Raw genomic sequence first — 23,994 nt, 5'->3', positions numbered from 1 at the left:
ACTCTAGTTGTCAGTTAATCCTATATAACTATGCGTTTCCACATTGACCAGATTTCAGATTGGCTTTTTTCTTCTTAATTAACAACAATTTGTTATAGTAACAGTGCAGATTCTGCGTCTAGTGAAGACCTTATCTGGGACCGCGTTTGGCCTGGGAGGCTCGTATAGATTTTCCTACAATGTCAGAACGCATGCAGGTAACCTGCAGAACAAAGTCCCATATGAACAAGCACTGGGTTGGCCAATTTCTTAGAATTAAGGACTTAGGTATTATCGTGCAATTAAACATATATCGGTGCTGTATATCTGATATTTACATATACAGCTATAATTATAGATAGATCTAAATATATATATAAATATATAGATAATATATAATTTTATTTTTTTTTAATTTATATGCTCTTTCCTTTTTAAAGTATGCAGTCTATTTAAAATCACTGAAAAACGATGATAAATGATTAAAAACCAATTTCCTTTTGGTTAGTCTTCAAGAATGACACACTTTGGGGCTGATTTTGAGTCCACTACTGCCAGACTTTATCGGACGAAATTTGTGCAGTTCATACAAATTCTACAACCTCACAGTTTCCAAAGATAAGTTAATTTCTGTATCCACTCAAACTCAAATATCTGAGAGAGTATGACGCAGCTATGAAAAAAGCATCACAGTCTTTTGACAAGGACAACATTTTTTTAATGGGCCCTGCCCCGTACAGTGGATCTTTTCTTTTAGTATCAAGGAGCCCCGATGATGACAGTTTTGTCCTTTACTAACATCCATTTTCTATGAAATAAATTATCCTGCTGTAGTGTCAAAGCTAAACGCATCTTTGCTTCCGGTGACAGAATCACCATGTTGTCTATTGACAGTTTTTGTGGTCATTCTTTGGATCTGATCGTACGCTCTGTGCCTGACGAGGCCCCGGTTTGTGTTTATCTCGCAGACTCACACGTTCTATCTCTGTCTGACCACATCTCGGCACACTGATACAACCGCTCAGCCCGCGTCAATAAACCGGTCACCCCCTGCATGATACTCAGCAGTTTCTCCAACTACAATTCCTGAAAAACAGTCATTTTATACCATTTCCTTTAACGCTTTTAGGACCACTCTCGTTTTTCTCTGTCGTCATGGTTGGTGGTTTTATTCGAAGTGTAAGAAATCGGGCTCTCTGCTCAGCTGACCTCTCGTGAACACACGGACCCTCTCCAGAACCCTTCTCATATAAGCAAGCAAGAAATCATGCCGTGAGCTGTGATCCGTATGGACATCAATCAGTTTACACCAAGCTGATGTTCGTTTGGGTTTCTCTTCTCCATTCCAATCCTCACACTTTCATGTTTATCCAGGTCTTCAGTATCCTTTCAAGAACGTGGTGCTGGTGCGGGTCTCTTCAGGACAGACTATGTCCCCTATGCCACATTCATGCCTGCGACCTCGAGACTGGTTGCAACAAACAAGCCTCCCCTAACCGGACAAACACGGGACTGGGTGAGAATTAAAGAATAGAGTTGTTTTAAAAACCTTTATTCTACGCCTGCCTCATCTCTACTTATAACTAGAATTCAAAGTTTAAGGTCAGTAAGGTTTTTTTTTTTTTTAGCAAGAATCGATTTGATTTAGGGACCAATGTCCCAGCTTTTAGGATTTTAATTGAATTGTACCTGCATTCTAACAACGTAACCCTTCTCTGGTTCTTTCCCTCTATCATTCATCTGCTGTGTGATGCACGTGTCCAGTGTTATTGCTGAGATGACCCCGAGAACCTTCTACATCTTCCCGTAGCTTCAGAAGACACCCAGAACCTGTAACCTGTGTGCGTTACCGATGTTCATACCCGCGCTGCCCAGACACCGCACATCCCTGATTGGCCGGGCAGCCCCACATCGCCGGTCCGGACTCTGAGAAATTTTTTCTTCCTGGAAAAGTTTTCGTTCCTGGTGGCAGGGCTCAAGTTTTTTACACGTAGGCCGCTTGCTAGACCAGAAGCAATACCTCTCATGCATCCAACGGAATTGTTTTTCGGGGTTCATTTTTTACTCAACAGTTTTCAAGTATGCCTCTTGGAGGTAAAGCAAAATAGCATCAGTGTGTCGTTTGTTGTTGGATTTAGTTTCAAGTCAAGTCTGTTGGTGAATGTAGACTTCTCGGTTTTTTTTTTTTTCTATCTGGCCCATTTTAAAAAAAGATAATTTTAATGGGTTGTCTTCATTTTTAAGAAAAATCAAACCTCCTTGTGTTTTTGTTTTTTTTTTTCCTTTTCTTGGTTCCAGTGTTATTTATGGTATCCACACGGTTAATTTTTATAACCATTTTATCATTTAACACACCGTCATTCTAATTAAACACATCTTATGCATGAACTGGCAATTGTACTGCTATTAAACAAATGGCATGAACTATTTATTTGGCCCCGGTGGTTAATCCAGGTCACGTGTTTCATGGTTAAAGCAAATGTTCACGTTGAACGTTTTGGTATCTAGGGTTCGGCTTCCGCATCCGAAACTGCATAAAACATATCCTTTCTCTTGAAGAAAATGCCATATTGACTCACACTTTTTTACAAAATTCTTATTATATAATTTTTTTTTATTATACAATGTCAAAGGCTTTCCTGAACCTACCAACGACATGATTGTAGCTGACAACCGACGCGCAGCCTTGGACTCGCGGTAGGTTTTATACGCATGTTTCTGGTTGCCCATTTGCACTTTTCAATGCACAATACTCTGACCCAGCCTGGTTGTATGGGTTGGGTCAATGTAACCGAACACGCTTAGCCTGTGTAGCAATATTTTTTTTAGATTATTCCAGGGGATACAGGTAGCTAATTACCACATGGGCCAGGTGTGTGGGCTAGATGGTTAGTCACTTTACACAACAGCACATATACTATAAATCGGATCACATAGTCGTGGGAAAGTATTCTAAATGTTTCAGTTTCCTATGGAGGGAATTTGTTTATGCTTGTGTGCAAAAATACTTATACTGACATTGAAATTATCCTGTTTTTGTTTTAAATGGTTTTGTAACATGGACTCCACATTTCATTAAATGTTCATTCGCAATAAATGTTTTTTTTTTTCTCTTTTTTATAATGGAAGCTTTTGTTTTGTCATGGATTACTGTATTTATTTTAAATTAAAGGAATAGTTTCCGAAACTGTGGAAGCCACCCAGTTCCATAATGGTGAGGTAATTACAATGCCCCTTGTACATTTATTTGTCCCATTTTGTCAATTTATATCTTCCAGTTTGTGACTTGATTTCAAGTGCTGACTTGTGCGCTTATCTATTCGTATATTTTTTCTGTATATAGAAGTCATACAAAAGCTTGTGGAGTAAGGAATCATTAATGCACTCTTAAGTTAATGTGAACACTAATACAAGATAATGTACTACTTGTATAACACCACTGTTTATGATAATTTTGTGGTTTTGGGTCTTTCTATGAACTGTCCTTGTATGAAAAGAGTTGCAATGTGGTTCATTGACAACCACTTTCTTCTCTGAAGATGGCACATGTTTTTGACTAGATCTCCAGGAATGAAAGACATTTTATACTGTTCTGATGCATGTAGTTTTATCCGTTAGTCTCAGTCTTTTGTTAGTTTTTTAGCGTTTCATTGAGACCTACTATATATTATTTATTAATCTACAGGTATGTCGATACTTTTTCGTTTTTATCGTTCATATGTATAGTTGGCTCATTTTTTTACTGCGCTTATAGATCACTTACATAAGTTGTTCTAACACTCGTCTTTATTGGTTCTTTCTTTAGTGGTTTTGGGGTCCGTTTGTTCTATGTCTAATACTTTTTTACTAATTAAATTGTTATCTAGGGAACTTAAGTGTGAGAGTTTGGTTTAGGCTAAATAAGTAGGTTTTATTTTTATCGTATTTTATTTGGACTTTAGTTTTAATTAACTGTAATAACCTTAGTGTATATGGGTGATTACAATAGGTGAAAGATTTTAAGGTGCTATTCGTAAAAGATCAGTGCAAGTATAACTCCGAGGTGTTTAGTTCTAACACTTTTGCCGTTTTTTTTTTTTTTTTTGATTGTGTAGGGATCTTGCATGTTGTGATCATGTTATAATAGTTGTGTTGTGATAATCCATTTGTGCTTTTTGCCTCTCGTGTGGCCTGTGCCCTGAAAACCAGCTGATCGCAACAATGTGGGCGTCACCATGGATGCGGCTGAAACGGACCTGAATGGTATGAGCAGCGTGTTGAGCACAGGCACCACTGCCCCGTGTCTATCAGACTCCACTCCTAGTGCCGGACGGGTGATGGTGGGATGATGTCATTTGCGGCTCCCGGCAGAGAAAAAGTTCAGAGATCGAAGGTCTGTGAATAGGATCACAGCTTTTAGGGGTCAGTGGTTGAAAAACAGAAACACAGCTATTTTCCTGGAGCGGCATTTCACCGAAGCCTGAAAGTGGCAAGACAGGGGCCATCTTTTGGCCACAATGGAAACAGAGGATAATCCCTAATGGCCTGTCCTGAGCCTTAAAGACCCTTATTATCCACCCACAAAACAGCCGGCCATCCCTTATTCTGCAGTATGATAGATGTCAGCGGGGTTAATTGGGGATGGCGTGGTCTCCGCTGCCATGAATTAGGTGTAATCTCAGACAGGTTTCAGCTGATAGTGATTAGTAATCTGATTGTTATGGATTTAATCTGACCCAGGCAGGTCCAGAGATTTCATTGTTGTTTAAAGAAGAGGAAACACTGCTGAAGTGAGAGAGAGAGAGAGAGAGAGAGAAAAAATTGATTTCTGCACAGTTTTACACACAGCTGGCCATTAATTCATTAATTAATTAATGCATCACACTCACCATATTTCACTGGAAAATAATTATAATTTCCTCCAAAATAATGTAGCTACTACAGATATTGTTACTGTTTTTAAATCATAAACTAATATGGGCTTTCTTTCAATCAATGCAAAGTTTCAGAATAATTTTTATGTGTTTATTGAATTATTTAGCTTGGTCTTTTATTTATATATATTTCTATGACTGTGGTAAAAGAAGGTTTCAGAGGATCCTTGTCAGCTTGTAACCTTATTATAGTCTAACATTTTATTTTATGTCAAGACGTCTAACAATAACTATACTAAGAAGGCTACAATATCGGTGTTAACTTTTTATTAACATTTTAATTTATGTATTTATTTAAGAATGCAAGAGGTTTCATGTTCTTTGATGTAATTTATTTTTTATGACTGGTGAAAAGAAGGTTCCAGGATCCTTGACAAGTTGTAAATTTTTTATTAGTAGTCATATAAATTGATTATTTATATGACTATAATAAGAAGCTTACAAAAACATTAATAGTTCGATGATCAACTACGTTTTTAGTCGAAAGCAGTTTTTTCATGGTGAATTTTTGTAGTTAAGCGACGTGTTTCACAAGACCAGTAAACAAGCTTGTAGTAATACCTAGAGTGAGTAATGCATTTTACACTTACTCGGTTTTTATACAAAACTTTACTCCATTCTTTCATCACAGCAACAACAAAATAGAACGTGTACAGTTAGACACGTTCACACAGACTACTGTTGTTGTATATCAATTTAAAGGAGGGTCATACATATTCATGAATTTGGCGGAGGGGAGTTTGTTTATATAGATTTTAACCGCGGACAACCAGGGTTTACAGTTTTCCACTCACTATTTCACAGTTTTATTGTGCATTGATTGTCGTCGCTGACAAATGCTTCATATTTAAATTAGTAGTAATGTGTTAGTTGTTAGTGCGGTGTATGAAACCTCCCCTCACCTCCGCAGCGGTGATTTGTGATTCGGTCCGATCTGCAGCTCCGATTCTCTCTTCGTCAGTCAGTCAGTGAGCGCGCATGTGTTTATGTGACTTCTACTACAACAGCATCAAACCTCAAAACAAACGTGCTCTCGCGATTTTAATAAGCGGTAAGTGCATTTTTCACCTCTTAAGAGCATTTGAAAGTAATACACTAGTTATAACATTGTGGCATTACTATGTTCTGGAGCTAGTTATAGTTCAGCAGGTGTACAGAATTATTTTAACTACAGTTATGGGACTTAAAAAAAATCTTTAAAAAGATGCACACTGGTTCCTTCATTCATTTGGACTCGTGTAACTTTGTTGTTTGTTGTTGTTTTCCTTTGCAATATTTCGTCAAAGAAACTAATTGATTTATGGTCGTTTTGAGCAATTATCTCTTCATAGTCATTAAAGTTGATTTGACCATGAAAGTTGATAGTTTTGTTGCTGTTGTTTTTACAAATAATAATATAATTATTAATCATTTTTTCTTTACAATTTGTTTTAAACAAAATGTTGTCATATATTCCACCTTTAAGCTTAATCTCTGATCATTTTTGCATATATTGAGCATTTTGTCTATGTACAGTCGTTACAGTTGAGCTTATTTTCATTCTATAGATGCCCCCTTCACTGTTGTTTGCAATATAAGCGAGTGCAAAACCTTTGGTTAACTTTTCATTAGTCATTAACATAATTCAGATTGATATATATATTCTATTTTTGGTATTTAGGCTTATTTTTGTTTGTGTTTTTACTTTTAGTTTTAGTTTCATGAAGTTGATGTTGATGTTGTTTTTTTTTATTAATAGTGAGATTATAGTGTATGGGGACACTAGTAAAGACGGTGAGCTGGATTTAATGCACAAGACTACAAAATATGGTTCATAGATGAAAAAATACAGCCTTTGAACAGATTAAACATAGTTGAATTGAACTTTAGTTTGAACTGTGTGAGTGGTACAGAAAGGAAATCGGTTGGAAGTAAATTGCGGATATAACAGACTCACCCTTTGACAAGTCTAAACATGAATGCACATTCAACGGACAAAGAGTTATGTTGGTTCATGACGAGATGATGAGTGTTTTTTTCACAGCCACAGGTGGGTGGAAAACCGGCTTGAAGTGCCTGATTTATGCTTTGATACACCATCATTGCTCTCAATATTTCCTTAACAAACAAGCTCACCAAGTAGCCTACCTGTTATCATGAGGCTTATCTGAATCTGTTTTCACGGAATCTGTTCTGGAATTGACAGACTTACCGTGATGTTGCATGTCTTCAGAGGTGTTGGGATCGTGAGAGAAGCATAGCCCGCAATCTGTTGGTGTGGTTGTGCTGAAGATTTGTTCTTGCTTCAAGGCTTGAGTGATGATCCTCGTTTATCTGTCTGTGTCCTTGCAGAGAAAAATTGCTTTTCACAGTCTGAAGAATGTTAGAATGGAGAATGTTAGAAGCTTAATTTGTTGTTCTCCAGAGAAGGTGTGTGGCCTGAGAGTTTGATTTGTTTTAGAGTGACCATTTTCAACCAAACCAACTAAACTCATCTCCTATAGAAACAAAATTAATCAAACAAAAAATTAGAGAGAGAATTCTGTCAGCATTTATTCACCCAGTTGTTTGAGTACCTTTTTTCCCCCTATAGAAAACAAAAAGAGACATTTGGAAGACTTTTTTTGAGGTCTTTTTTTTTCTTGCAAATACAGTGAGCAGTAACTGAAGCTTTCGAGCTTGAATGCAAGGATGCAAAAAGATTCTAAATGAAGCCTAAATGACTTGTTTGCTTTACTGTAAGTCTTATGATATCTTTGTGTGATGGACAGGGAGTTATTCATTAAACTTCATTAGTTAACGAAAGAAGTACCAATTTTGAGTCTGATATGTTCAATTAATCTTTTGAATTTGTTTCATCTGGTTCACAAACCCAATCTAAATGATTCATTCACAAACTGACATATGATATTGATTCAATCATTTGATCACAGTGGTTAACCGCTCACAGGAGATTGAGTTTATCAGTGAATAATGACTTAATATTCTGTATTTTACATAAAATCGATACTTTAGTTGATATGATACTTCTGTATCCTTTATGAAGACTGAAATTGAAGCTTGTAATTAAATTGTGGTTGCTGGCAAATGCTCTCCATGACCTCCTGGGAAATGTTTGTGGAGGTGTGCAAGTCTCATTCACTTTCAGGTTGTATAAACGGGACTGAAGGTTGAGTTGGTTTGATAAGTGTTAAATTGCCATTGAATTTATTTCTCTTCTTGTTGTTTATGAGTTTCTTGACATCTCTCTAAATAAATTATGAGCAGTTTGACAATGTCTGGTGCCGATTTACTGCTGATATGTACATGATATTAGCAAATACAATTGGGATGTAAATATATAAGGGCTCATAAATTAGGATGCCCAGCTGATCTGGGCAAAAACGATGCAAGTTTCAAGGGCAGTGTTGTTTCTTGAACTGTTGATCATGTCCTTGGGTTTTATGGTATTCAGACCGTCTAGGCCCTGTCCACACGGAGAATTGCGTTTAGCTGAAACCGGTCCCAGAGTGGATAAATTTGAAACACGCTGCCACCCTGCGCGTTTTCGTCTGTGGCACAGCGAATCCGGTATATTTTCTGAAACCAATGATGTGTTCAGCCACATCTCGCCCTCTAATTCAGACAACGCTATTATCACATAACAGCAACAAAACATGAACAAACACTGAACGGTTGTCTTTTTATCAACTAACATTAACACAGATAAAACCTAATTGTATTGTTTCATGTCATTTGTATACCGCACACAAGGTTTATGCGCATAGTCCAAGTCTTCTTTGTCTGTTTTTATTGCATCTATTTGGCAGAATTACAGTGCCACATACTGGTCTGGCATGTATACTACATCGTTCTGTGTCAGTTTCTTGGTTTTGTATGGACACAGATATTTCTTGAGACAAGAGGAAAAAAAAAGATTGGATAGGGAAAGCCTCTGGCTTCATGTGGATGTAGCCTTTATCCAATTGGTTTTGTTTGACCCCAGTTTGAAGGCATTGATCTGCTGTTTCTGATTTTTAAATGGTACCATGGTTAACTAGCTGTTTGTTGGCATGTTTAGATTAGGCTTTGTCAAAAATACTGCAGAAGAGAGGTTGATAGTCTTGAAAGCATCAAACAAAGAAGTAATGTTTTGAACTGAATGCCATCCAACAAAAGAATGTACGAAGGGAGAGATGATGCTTATCTTAATGGAAGAAAATAATTTCAAAATGAGAATGAATTATTGGCCTGGATGATATATTGGTCCTATATACTGTTCTTACATGTCTGTATTTTTACTTTCATTACACCTTTGAAATAACATCATTAGAGGTGTGTAGTTTCACTCAGTGTTTGTTTCTGGTGTCAAAAGCAATGATGAGCTGTCATTCTTTGTGAAACACAAAAAGGCAGAACGACAACTTAGTGAGTCAACCTTCATTGTCATTGTATGGAAGAAATATGCAATAAAAGGAAATGTCATTAACTTTCTGCCTAACATCTCCTGTAGTGTTCCACAGAAGTCAAAACAGGTTTAGAACAACATGGAGTAAGTTACTTACAGAATCACTTTATTTCTGGGTGAACTATTCCTTTGACATCATATCTCAGTCTTTAACTGTACTTTCATTATCATTTACTGTCAGGGAGACTAAAATGTGTTTATTTTTCTGTATACCATTTATAAAAATGAGACAATATCCATAGATCAAAATAAAGAAATCAGGACTAGCAGCTGGATTCCCCTGAGGCTGTAGCGGTTAACAGTAGCCTAATGTCTTGATTCACAGGTGTGGACTGACATTACTGTGGCTCTCTAAATCTCGCGAAGTTAAACACGCCACTGTAAACACAGTGTGAGAGAAACAGCATTATAACAGCCAATAGCTAATGAATCTATAGAGAGTTTATTTTCTCGAACAGATCTCAAGAAATATAGCATTACATCACTTACTCACCAATGGATCATCTACAGTGAATGAGTGCCATCTGAATGTGTTTTCAACAGCTGATAAAAAAACATCACAATCATCCAAATAATCCCCAGACTCCAGTCCGTCAAGTAACATCTTATGAACTGAAAAATGCATGTTTGTAAGAAAAAACTTGACTCTGACCAAAATACTGTCCATAATCCATAATAATGCTTCCTTCAGTGAAAAAGTCCATTCCCTGTTGTCCTCTCACTTCAAAATCCACAAACATATTTGTTAAGAACTATTTTGGACTAAAACATTGTGTGATCTGTGCATATTTCTCCTCTGATTCAGACAAGACCACTTTTTCACTGGGAGCAGCTGTGGTTTAATGGTTAGGAGAGTCTGACTTGTAACCTGAAGGTCGCAGGTTTGAGTCTTGGTGCTGGCAGGAGTAGGAGGGGGGGAGTGTGAACAGTGCTCTCTTCCACCCCTCAGTACCCATGGCTGAAGTGCTCCTTGAGTAAGGCACTACTGAACCCCAGTTGTTCCCCCGGCTGGAGCAAAATGGCTGCCCACTGCTCTGGGTGTGTTCACAGTATATGTGTGTGTTCCCTACTCACTGCTGTGTGTGTGCACTTTGATGGGTTAAATGCAGAGCACCAATTCCGAGTATAAGCTTACCATACTTGGCAAATGTCACGACTTTACTTAGAAAGCAATATTATGGAAGAGGACTGAGAGATTAACCTAGAGCCTTGGTTTGGGAACTTAAAACCAAGGCTCAAGGCTCTACTTTTTCAAACATGCAGCTTTTTGACTTCACAAGATGTTAATTAATGGACTGAAGTTGTGTGGATTACTGTGATGTTTTTACAGGCATCCATTTATTTCAAAAAGATCCATTGTTGAGAAAGTGATGCAATGCTAAATTTTTCCAAATCTATTCCCATGAAAAAAAACTAATTCATCTATAGCCTGGATAGCCTGATGGTACTTTTTGCTGGAACACCTGTGTAAAGATCATTTTTGATTCAAAAGTAATGTAATAAGGTTGCAATTACATTCATAGTGGTATAAGTGTGAGGCTTAAAGGGGCCATATGATGCGATTTCAAGTTGCAGCTTGAGATGTTACTAAACTGTTCATAAAAATGGGGCCAGTCCTACCAGGGGCATGGGCTCAAAAGTCGCCACCCAAAGAGATCTTCTTATAAGGGTTCAAGACTCCTCCACACCCCCTTGAAAAAACCTCTCGCTTCGCTCACTCCCCACATGCTCCACGCCACTGTGTAGAGTAGATTTGCATAACTTTCACTTAAATGTTCATGCACAAAAGAGAAAGAAGGCAGCCAACTTTGATTCATAAGGTCCTTGTGTTGATGCCGGCCAGTCATGTTCTGAGATGATGTGTGTGCATTTATATCATTTGAACAAATCTTTGAATGACTAGTAGAAGATTTAATATCACAAACCTTGCAAACTTGTCAGCTGTGAGATCTTGTGAAGTGTGCATTTTATCCAGCATGATCACGGTTTCAAGTGGTGAATGGCTCTGGGTCCCGGTTAATTGAATGCTTTAAACTTTTTAAACTCAGATTTCAAATTCTGCTGCACTTTATGCATTTGCTCACTGTCATATTCATGTAATTTTCTCTGTGTGCTGTATTGAAAATGAGTGTTACCTTGGCTTTATTTTGAAAAATATGATTCCCAATGCACACAAATTTCCCAGAATACTGAGGCCCTGTTGGTTACAGGTATTACTTAATTAAATTATTATAAATTATTATTATATTATAATATTAAAATTAATTTAATTATATTTGTATTAAATATTTATATATTTGTGAAAAAATACTTTGTCATCTAAAGTAAAAGTATGATTATTTTACATATATTTTTTAATCCATTGTCAATTGATTTCAAATTTCTTACTTTTTTTTTATTATTATATCTTTATAATTATTTAATTAATCTATCGACCCCCTTGCTTTGCAAGATATTGGCATTGGCTGTCAAAAAAAACAATATCGAGTCGGACCATTAAACACAACTCACTGGATAGCTGGCCAATCAGAGCACACCTCACTTTTTTCAGGACAGATGAGCTTTGTAAAAATTCTACGCATTTCAGAAAGGCGGGGCATAGAGGAGAAAAACAATAATGTACAGTATGTGTGGAAAATAATGTGTTTTGATGAACCTTACACCGCATAAACACATTTCATTACACTAAATACACACAAATAATGTTCTTTTTAGCAATGTCATATGACCCCTCTCTTTAAGTGTCCAAATACATTTTTGGGGTCACTGTACAGCATTATATAGAATGAGTGCAAAATGACAAATTAAAGGGTTAGTTTTGTATCAACAGGACAATGCTGATGTTTTTGGTTTAGTAAAAAAATTAGAGCAGGTGGAAATTGAAGGTCCACAAACATAAGATCACCCAATAATATTCACCATAGAATCTGGCGTAGACTTATTGTTTGCAAGTTTAGTATTAATTTCCATTATTACATAATTGTGTTTATACAATCAACTCAACTGGCCTAATTGGGCAGATTGTGCAATGTACATGAGCTTTTATTGCATGATTGAACTGTTTGTATGAAATATGAGAGCGGTGATTAAAACCTCATATTCCACCTCACAGACCTCCCTCAACATTTCGCTGGGGAACAGTCTAGACATTTTAATTAACCCAGTGTTTCTTTTTGCCTTGTTTTGTGGTTTGGATGGAATATGAGTAGCCAGGAGTGCTCTTACTTCTCTCAAAAATATGATCTCCACCTGGCAGATGAGAAGATGGGCATAAAATCCTATACACTTGCACTGAAGAAGAGTCTGGGTTGTTTGTGTCTCTTTTGCAGATAAATCAAAAATGAAGGAGCCAACACCTGTGAGCAAATCAACTTGGAAAGAGGAAAGAAAGGGCCAGTGGGAGTGTGTGGGGGGGGACTGTATGTGTGTTGTGCTACCATGTATGTGGATGCGCTTGTTATAGGCCATGTCTGTCCCCTCACTCAAAACAAGAGAGGACAGGCATGTGTCCCCTCCTTCCCTACCAAAGGAGGCCATTGGACATTAAAGTGGGGGGTAAATATTCAGCTCTTGTGATTTTTCCAATTTTTGATTTGCAGTATGTCTTCTTATTGTTTCCACGTGAATCTGTCAATGACAAAAAAGCAAAACTCCATTTATGGCTGTACTGCCATATTTTGTAATATACAGTATATAAAATGTGCATATTTGTGGTTGTATTGCATTGAATGCATGCATTTAGGAATCCGAATGCATTTCAAAATAATGTTTTATACCTCATTCAATGTCAAATGTGTTTTTCTTTTTCCTCCAAGTTGAAAGCAACGGGTCAAGATGTGTTTCATCGTGTCTGCGGGAAGCTTCTCGGGGGTTAAAGAGCTACCATACTTTGATTGAATTTAGTCAAAAGTACCGGATGGATTCTTTCCAATGGAAGTGTACAACCTCTGTAAAGGTTCCAGAAGGGGGCGGTTTTGCATTGATGTCATAGCAGAGAATGAATGTTTAAGTGAACAGTTCCTATAAGAACCAAGGTGTTCTAATGTGTAAATAGCCTCTTAATAACCTGTAGAAACTTTTCCATTGTAAAAACCTTTTATGCAATAGAAAGGTTCCATGGATGCTGGGAAGGTTCTTTATGAGAACCATATATGATGTAAAGGAACCTTTCATATGTGTTATCTTAAAGGACTTGTGTGTATTGTCAGTGTACTGTAAATTGAAATTGTAATCCATTATTTGAGTTTATTTGTCTTCCACTGAATGGAAATGCTTACAGCTCAAGGCCTTCTTGGTCTTGGCCATTTTCAAGCAATGTTTGCACTGCACCTGAATGACATCATCTGCAGAGGGGGGCTAAAGACACAAACATGCTTTATTCCCCAGGAAATGTTAATTAAAACCCATTTAAAAATTAATGTAGCATCTGGAATATTTGTTCTTTGCCAAATTCAGATCAGGTTCTTTCTACTGATTCTTTCTTTATTCTTTCTAAGATGGAGTTTGTCTATCCAGTCTCTTTCTTCTCCCCTGTTCAACTCCTCTCATATAATAAAAGCCTCATACCAGCTTCTTCCGTCCCTGGAATACCCTTTATGATTTTGTGTCACCCTCTCTTGCGACAAAGAGCATCTTTGTTTTTATTTTACTTGAGGGGTTAGGGACTCCTTGAGGGCTTGGAATCAAAGCTTTATTAACTTTTGTTAAGCCTGGAATCACCTCATGATTCACCACTTCAGCGGAGAGCGCAATTGATATTGGCTGAGCTGCTTAGCAGGGTCACAACCTTCTTGTCATGAACTCCTGGATAAAGAGAGACAGTGAGTCAGAAATGAATTTGAGTCATCTAGTAAGGGAGTTAGTGGTGCAAAAGTTAGCAAATTTCTCGATAAAGGATGGATAAATAGAACGGAATGTGCTTGTAGAAACTTGGCGCTTTGTAAAAACAAACATAACAACAAAGTGTTAACATACAGCATTTTTGTGTTTATATAGATACTGAAACATACAATATCAGAATTTTGACAGCATCTAAAACTTCATTTTGAATTATTTTGAATTGTCATAATCCACTAATCATTTGTTGAATAATTACACAATAATTGAAAAAACGCTTTTGCTGCTTAATAGTGGTTACGCTACCATTCTGAAGTATATAATTTTTACATTTAAAACTTTTATTCAGCAATAGGGATGTATTAAATTGGATCAAAAGTAATCAACATATTGTTACAAGATTTCTGTCTCAAATGAATGCCGTTCTTTTTGAACTTTTCTATTCATCAAAGAATCCTGAAAAAAAAAAAAAAATCCTGAGCAGCAAATCAGCATATTAGAGTATATTAGAACATATTACAAATACTAAAGAGGTCACATTGACAAATCAAATAAATCACATCATGGACCATTGTTGGATTTAAAAAGGACGTTGCTAACACATCTGGGAAATAAAATCCATTTCTTGGTTTTAGCTAAATCTTCTTTAATTTTCTGTTGTGACATTTATTTTAAACCATCTTAATTCCATTCTGGCACAAGCTCCTTTTTAGAAGTGTTTCCATGATTTACTCAAAGTGCTAGAATTCTTTGCAATATCGCAGTCGCTCTGGTATGAGACTGCTAGTTTTTACTGGGGTAAGTTTTGTCTGTGGTTGGGGCTGTTGCATACCGGGGGCCTGCGTTCACCAATGGCTCAACGGGTCTTTTCATTCCAGCCGTCTTCCTAATTGAGGTCATTGTTGGGCAGATTTCATGCATGAATTCACATGATGCCATTGTTTTGCTTGCGCTGAGAACATTTACGCTTGTTTCCTGTGTGTCACTTTCTGGGCTGTTTTAGACAATGAGCACATCTTTCTGGACTTGGAAGAGAAACTTGCCAGAAGTACTTCCCTAAGGAATGGAAACAGGACTCAGGGAAGGTGAGCATAGCACGATCCTCCATCATTAACACTATAAAAAAATTACCAAAAAGTATAAACAACTATGGGATTATCATCATGGTAGTACCATGGTGTTCTTTTACATAGCTGTAAATACATATGGTTCATCAATGTGATAGATGTTGGTGATTCTTCTCCAGTTTCACTATACCATGTCCTGCATGTCCCTGTGGTAATCAGGGTGGTTACAGTATGATAGTAAAGATAAACACTAGTTGGCCGGTTGGGATGTGGGAGTGACTTCATAATGGGGGGGTTGCCACGGTACACCTGAGTCAAGCCTTTCTTTCTCTCAGCAGGGGGTCACAGAGGGGAGGTCAATCCCTCCCCTGCTCTGTCTGAAGGTCCAGTACTATGTTGAGAACGGCAGACTTATCTGGTTTAAGACACAGGCCAGAGATTCCCGAATGTTTGAAGGGGAGGGAACCGGCTCATTGGCATCTTTCATGCATTTAGTTTTAATTAATCAGAGGGGTGCAGGTGTGCCCAGTTTGAGTGGGCTTGTGGTCTTGGTTTTAATGTGGTCTATCTTTGAAAGCTGTTTTCATTAGGAAGAATTTTCCTCCCTCATCTGGGTGTGGTGTAACTGTCAAGCTGATCATGTAATGAAACTTAGCCTAACTTTAGAGTTTTTATTAAATGTGGGGAAATGGGTGGAGGATTTTCTTAGAGGATTTTGAAGAGATGAAGCTGTCTTTCAAAGATAGTCTCTTTTTGTTAAATGTATTTTTTATGTGTCATATTTAGTTGTGCATGGATTAGTTGGTTTTAGTTTACCTAAAGATTAGAAAATGGATGGTAGAATTTACTTTATTTTGTTCTATTTTAAAATCTTAAATTAGGTTTGATGTGAGTTCTTCGAAACATTTCATTGTTAAAAAATTATATATTTTTTCTGTTTGATATACAGTACCTTTTAAAAGTTTAGGGGCCGTTTTAATGTTTTTTGCCATAAGTCTCTCATGCTCATCAGGCTGCATTTATTTAGCAGTAATAATGTGAAATATTTTCACACTTTCTATTTTAATATATATTTTAAAATGTTATTTATTTCTGTGATGGTAAAGCTAAATTTCTTTTAAATTTTTTTTTTTTTTTTTGTTGTTAAGGTTAATTTTCCTTATTTTAAATTGTTAATTTTATTTTGAGGATTTGCTTTCTTATTATATCAATGTCTGAAAACAGCTTGTGCTGCCTAATATTTTTGTGGAGGAAACAGTGCTCACCTTTTTGAAGGATTCTTTAATGAATAGGAAAGTTCACAAGAACAAGGATCTTATTTGGAATTAGAATTATAAAAATTATTGTCAAAAATTTATTTTCATATACTTTTCCTATGTTCTCAGTGAAGTAAAGCAAGAAAACTGTACTACTATGATCTGCGGGGGCGTGTCCTGCGCTCAGAATGCCTGACAGCAGGAGGAAGTGTATTTCCAGCTGGCAGGATTCGCCCTGCAGGCCGATCACTCTGACCACCCCTCAGACGGCCAGAGTCAGGGACACGCTGCGTATTTCCAACCCAAAGAATACTTTCCACCCTGGGTAAATCTTCATTAGAGTGTATAAAATACAATGATATACATTTGCATCCAACCAGGCAGTGCTTACTTTGTCTTGAATCATAGTAAGATTAGTTTTAAGTTGAAAAGTCCAGAATTTGTTGTATTTTTTGGATGCTTGTATGCTAGTTTTTTAACTAACAAGAATTTCTTGGACAACCAGCTTCACCAGAAGGCCATGCTGAATGACTAGTATTTTTTGAAAAGCACCAAACCAGCAAATTCTTTGTGTTTTTACAGCAGGGGTTTGATTACATTTAAGTCTAATAAAGCATGTTGAGAGCCCACACTCATTTTATAATCACACATGACCCGTGTCTGCTCTCTTATAGATAATGGCAAAGCGTGGAATTGACTACCTGCTGTGTCATGGGCCCATGGTTCATAAAGAGCCGCGCGGGATGTCCTCACGTGACGCTATCCTGCTCTTTATCAGAGAATCTTGCCCGTCTGGAAGATGTCCAGTCACCTTTTATCGCCTACAGAAGGTCAGAGGTCAAGCACGGTTATCGCATTGTCTTTCTGTAGGTCAAGACATTTTCAGCTGTGGAATGTAGGGAGGTTTTGAAAATATTTTCATCAGTAGTTAAAAAAAGTGAAGTAATTTCTGCACTACTAGTGGCCCCTGATGGAACTGCAGTCTGCTTGATTCAGTCATATTACAACAGAAGCTCAACCAATGCTATGATAGTTTCTAAAAGGATCATGTGACACTGAAAATTGTAATGGCTTCTGAAAATTTACTATCACTAGGAATTTTAAATTGCCCTTGCAGATATTTTTACATTGTAGTTATATTTCAATATCAATGTGTATTTGATCATAATAAATGCAGCTTGGGTGTAGCATAAGAAACTTATACAACAACGGTATTCAGTTTTGTGCCCCTGGTGCATATAATATAGGTTATTAATATGTAACATATATTAATATTTTTAATATTAAAATTATTATTTTATATATGCAATATTAGATATATATTAATTTATTATTAGTGGACTGTATATAAGACTGTGTTATTTCCTGTAGGACAAGAAAGAGAGAAAGGATTCGCACTCCTGGAATCACTCTACGAGGGAATGCAAGTGTATTCAGGTTTGTTGGTGTATCAGAATCGAGTGAGGCACAACAAATAGGAAAACTACTTCTTGTATCTAATTGATGCAGTGCAACCACAACTGGACACAGCAACATCACAACAGTAGTTGTTGCACATCACATGAAATCAACGCCCTCATGTGGAAACTAGGAATTTGGTTGCTTTTGGACCTGCAAAGCAGTGTGAAAGCCTACTTGTTGTGCAGTCTGTGTGTTCTATTTGAGCGGTGCTAATCAAAAATGTCAGATAGACTGACTGGAATGAGTGTATTAGGACGGTTCAGTCCCTAAACAGGGATTTCGGAGTGCCAGGCCTTTCCCATGAAGCCCTCTGATCTGCCCAGTTTAAGCTCCAGGGTTGGATTAAACTGAGGCCCCAGTGTCTAAGAGATCAAAGCCCCAGTGTGTGTGAGGTAAATGCCACCCTAACCTTGCAATGGGGCTCTCTTCTGCATTGATAAAGAACAGGATTTGTATTTTACTTCCTTTCACTCACTGCCAAATAAGCTTATATTTCAACGGATATAACAAAATGATTTGTGGAACAGAAGTGAGGTTTGTAGTAAGAGGTGGGTTTGAGATCTGGGATTGTCAGTCTGTTTTTAAGAACAATGCTGGACTGAGGGCCTGTTTTACACTAGTGCATTTTTGTTTTTAAACTGAAAACAATCCTCGTTCTACATTGCGTTTTCACTGATTTCAAAAAAAGATCTCCATTACATACCACAACAGAAAACGCATTGTCACATGACCACTCATGCAGGTCAACATGGAATGATGTCAAGGATACGCAGAGCCGAATGTTGGAGCACGCCATCATTTTTCAAAAGTCTCCGTTTTGGTCCGTTTACACTGAAAGGCACCCAGAGTTTTTCCGAACTAACAACGGGGTGGTATGCATCATTTTCGAAAGTCTCAGTTTTCGAGGGACGAAAAATGCCATAAGCAGAGTAAACGACAGGCGTAAACTGTAGCCAAAGTAAACAGGGATGCATTTTAAAGAAACACTAGAGTGTAAATGCAGCCTGAATCATTTTGGTTGGAATGAACCATGTATTATTTCTATTAGAATAACAAATGATAAAATTCTAGAAAAATGTTATGTGTACTTAAGGCACAGTTTTTCTCATATAAATATTAATATTTGATATCTAATATAAATATTATTGTAAACTCAATATAAAATTATTCAAAATCGAAATGCTCTAATTTTTTTATTTTTAAGTAAATAAAACTTATATTTTTATTGCTTTTATTAAGAACATAGCACCAATTATTTGGATTTCTCAAAAGTAATAAAAGAAAGAATCTGTAATGGAATATAAAGGAACCTGAACCGTTTTAGTGAAATCAGATTGAGCCATTTCATTTTCTAACGATTCTCACTTGTGAGGTGACCATTCAGGTGACAGAGGCCTTTTTTCCACCTTTATTTGTTGCAGGAGGTCACAACAATTGCGGATCTGCTGTATGATTCCCCTGGTTTAACGCTGGGCCGACGCACATTTTTGGTAACATTTAATGTTACTGATTTTGACCTTACCATTTTACATTTTCTCCCTATTCCAAGTCATTTTGGGTTGGTTTATCTGAACTACATTAAGTGATTTGAATTGTGGTTGCTTGATCACTGTGACATTAAAAGTAATTTTTTACAAATACTGAGGTTCTGTTTTCTGTTTTCTCTTCTACAGGGAAGAAGAAGAAGTTTTGAGATCCAGCCCGGATGGTTTTTCCGTTCTCCGCGAGAAGCTGGTGTACTACACGGTCTCCGGGCCTTCGCTCCCCGGCATCTTCTGCTGCATTTAAGTCTCCTGTCACCACATGTACCTCTCAGTTTGCGTAACCTGCACTCAAAACACCTGGCGCAGTTTTGAGGAAAGTCAGAGAGAGCGTGTCCGCCACTACATTCATCTGCTGGCAGGCCCCCTTCAAGGCGCTTGCTTTTGTAGCATGATTTTGTTTCTCCCAGATTTTTACGCGCTTTTACATCACTCGCTTCTTGACGCGATACTTCGCCAGAAAACAGTGATGGAGACCTAGTAGTGACATCTGGCTTTTGAGCGCAATATTTGATGAAGCAAGCATTTTTCTAAGTGCTTTGAAATATTTGTATTGTGAAAAGCGCTTTACAAGTAAATATAATTTTATAATGGAAAAATAGGGACAGATTTTTTAAATGAAAAACTGGGGACATAAGAAAATAAGACATAATAAAAGTTATGATAAAACATCAAATTAGTAATATTATAAAATGTTTCAAAGAGCAAATAATTCAAAACAGTATAACAAAATTATAACTTTAGAAAACCACCAAAACTGGGACTGTCCCTGGAAAACAGAGACGTCTGGTTACCCTATTGAAATATACAGTTTATGAATTTTTTTTCATTAATTTTGGTTGAAATAAGACCTGGATGTGTTAAAGTGTTTGTGAGAATCACCCTTTTAGTCCCAGAATTATTGAACCATGTCGGGCTGTTTTTGACAAAATATTATTTTCTCCGTCTTCGGATCCAGAGAAGAAGAGGTACCGTGAATCATACATCAGTGATGAGCTAGACCTGGATCAGCCGTGCAGCGAGGGCAGTCCCCGTCTCTCTCGACACTCCACCAGCAGCTCTGGCATTGAGGCGGACACCAGACAAGTCTCCGTAGAGATGGTTTCCATGGAGGAGAAGGAAAAGTCCTTAATCTCTGCTGTCAGTACCGGCTCCTCACACACCTTTGGCATCGACACGAGCAGCAAAGCTCAGACTGATGAAGATGAGTGGCAGGAGGAAGGTGAGGATCAAACAACTTTAGTCTTTAGTGATATTTAGTATAATACTTTTGCAGTTGTTTTGCAACAGTGTAAAATGTCCCGCTTATCAATTTAACATGGTCTGCTGACAGACAGGCATTGCTGGGATTCCTTGCATATGTAATTCTAGAAAGACGTAGGTGAAGCTGTAGAGGTTGTTCTGAAGTTATTTAGTCTTTTTGTTCAGCCAGCTTGACTTGCAAAATGTCACGTTCGCACTGACAATAAAAGACTAAATATTTTGTCACACATGTTAAGTTTTTGACAAGGTTAAGCACAGATTAGCCCATGATGGAGAGTTTGTGATGAAATCTCAATGTAGTTTTGCAGGAGGTGGTGAAGGAGCCCGGGGAGGTCTCTGTGGACGACCCTGTGGATATCTTGCGACTGGCTGAGCTGCTGGAGGGCGTGTCCGTCGACTGTTCCACCATCCAATCAGATACCGAATTTAAAGGTGATGACTCACAAAACAATCCAAATTAGGTGACTTTCAAACAGTTCTACATCTGACACATCCAGTCTGACAACTGATCTACACTGATCTGTTTCTGATTCATTTGTGATCAAGTCTTTAATTTTTCATTGTTGCATAACGAAAAAATAAAGTTACTAAAAGCATGGTAAATGTTTAAATAATGGAGAAAGTGCATGCATACCACTACTGGCAAGATTAATATAATTATATAGAATAATTTATTATGGCGCTGATTATTATTATATATTTTATATTATTATATTAATATATATTTTAATTGCATGATTGATATATAATATTATTAAGCAGTTGTCATGCAATTAATGTTTATTTGTTATTAATGTTTTTGAAAGAACTCTAAAACCAAACGCTCACCAAGGCTGAAGTTTTTTTGATGTGCTGCTAAATATTTTAGTGGAAACCATAACACTTATTTTTTTTTTTTTTTTTTTTAATTTCAAGACAGCTTTTTATTTTTTGAAACGATATATGTCATATCTGTCACTTTATCAATTTAAGTCATCTTTGCTGATAAAAGTATAATTTCTTTCATAAACTGTTTGAATGGGAATGTATAAATTGAATGTAAATAGATGGGACCAGAAATCAATGTGTCAGAATATTGTATCTGTTCATTAGGCCTTAAAGCATTAATGTCGTTTTTTGACAATTTTGAAATACAGTTAACCAATATTTTACCTGCAGTCTTTGATGAGAATATAAATCTGATCCTGTTTACTGTAACATCTGTTTCCAGGTCTACAAATGAGTTCAGTTACAGGCAACGCTCAAATGGACCATTGTGATCCAGATAGCATGAAACAGGTTTGCAGTCGTCTCGGTCATCTTCGTCTTTTGCCTTTTCATTCCTTCATCATGTCACTTAATTGCTCTCATCACCCATTACAGGTTTCGAATCAGAAGGCTCGTAACCCCACCCCAGACCGCTACAGTCTGAGCCTGGACGACGTGCGACTGTATTCCCCCCTTCTCCCTCTGGGAACAAGCAGCGTTTCCAGACAACATCCGTCAGCTTCACGTTTGGGCTTCCACACTCCCGTCCAGCCCGTGTGTCCAGACAGTAACTTCATCCTGCGTCCAGCGCTCCACGAACTGCCTATCTCTGGACCTGCTGGACGATAACCAGTTGCTGGAGCTTGTCCTTTAAGAAACTGAGAAAGACTGCAGCTTTTCTGTTGTCTTGCCATTAAACTGTACCGAAAAATAAAGACAAAACTGAGGCAATTAACAGGACACATTTTTTATCAGGAATTTCATTAAATTTCAACCAATGTTGTTTCAGGGACAGTATGAACAAGTCGGTTTTTTTTTTTACCAATTTTTTACAAATCTTCGGATTAGAATTTTGTGTTGAACTTTCTACAGAATGTGTATGAGTAACTTAGAGAAGCAAAGCATTATGCTAACATGGGCCTTGATAAAATGACTTGATTAAACCAATCTCTTCCAAGTAAATTCACAATAGGAACAGGCACCGTCATAGCCCACAGTGAACCTTCATTGGTCCAAATAAGTTCTGCATGGCAGAACTGGGATATTAAAACACCAAAACGAAAAATTTTCACCTTCTTTGTGGACAGAAAATTATTACTTGTTGGTTCTATCTACTAGGACCTGGTTTTTTGGTAAAGGTGTTATGCGAATTATTGTTTAGGGAAAGAAAACTTTGGACCTCTTGAATTTCACATTGCTCTAAGATGGCCTTGAGGAATGTCAAAATTGGAGGCAAACCATCTGTGAAGCAAACATTATTGAGAACAGCTAGTAGAAAGGTATCACTGAAAAGCCACCTGAGTGCACAAAAACAAGTCCTGTACTCATACATAAATGCCTGCATCTTTACAAAAGACTTTTAACTTGGGGGTTTGTCTGGCTTAATCAATATCAAATACGATCAATATTCAAATTCCTGTCTTTCTCAGTCATGATATACTGGTTACTAATCATGCACCACATTGTTCTCCTGTTTCAAACCAATATTGTGTACAGACACCTCTCATGGTTCCACAAGTCTGTACCAAAAGCCATGTGTGTGAAAACCCACACTTAAACCAGCAACTGGAGCAAAGTTCTGCTTTCCATGTCTGAGATCTAAAACCATGTGTTTAATAATAACATTGAACATAGTTTCTTTACTCGAACCAAGTAAAAACGTTAAACTGAGTTGAACTTTAAGAAAAAAACAATAATAACAAAGGACCTCGTTCGCTTGGTATATAGATCAGTTTGTTTGGTTTTGGTCTGGATACATGAAGCTCTTTTGATTTCGTAAATTACAAAAACACTCATCAAGCTCTCAGAGGTTGGGTATGTAAGCTGGGTGTCATTTCTTCATCCTATATGTATTGTAAAACACACATCCTATATTAAAAAGCATGCTCCAGGTATATGATGTGTTCCTTTCGTTGTGAAAGGAAAAAGATGATGAAGAATATGAGATAGTACGACTAAAACATAAATGTTTGGAAATTCCATTAGTACCCCAAAAATAATGTGTATTGTTATTCATTATTTAGAACTGCAATAAAACTGCTAAAAGCAATTTAGCATACAAACCGCAGGGTCAGTGATCAGGTATGATGGCTTACTGGGGTGGTAGTAGTTTGATTTTGGCCATTGCGGGACATAAAACAGGCAGGGGACAAGAGAGACGTTTTAGTTGTTTGACCCAAAAATTATTGTTTTACTTGGGTCGGGACAATTAGTAATCGATTTGTGACATTAGTTTGAGGTTGGGGACATTGTCATAAGCAATATGAAGGTCGTTTAGAGGCCAAA

The 23,994-nt window shown here is 37.2% G+C and overlaps 1 pseudogene; it reads left to right on the top strand.

The window, feature by feature from the left end:
* Positions 1-4,193: 4,193 nt before the first annotated feature.
* On the top strand, positions 4,194-22,366 carry LOC122147324 (annotated as a pseudogene).
* Positions 22,367-23,994: the final 1,628 nt, after the last annotated feature.

The sequence above is a fragment of the Cyprinus carpio genome, chromosome A13 (assembly GCF_018340385.1).
Source record: "Cyprinus carpio isolate SPL01 chromosome A13, ASM1834038v1, whole genome shotgun sequence".
In the NCBI taxonomy this organism is placed as follows: domain Eukaryota; kingdom Metazoa; phylum Chordata; class Actinopteri; order Cypriniformes; family Cyprinidae; genus Cyprinus; species Cyprinus carpio.
This window is presented reverse-complemented; position numbering and strand designations above follow the sequence as displayed.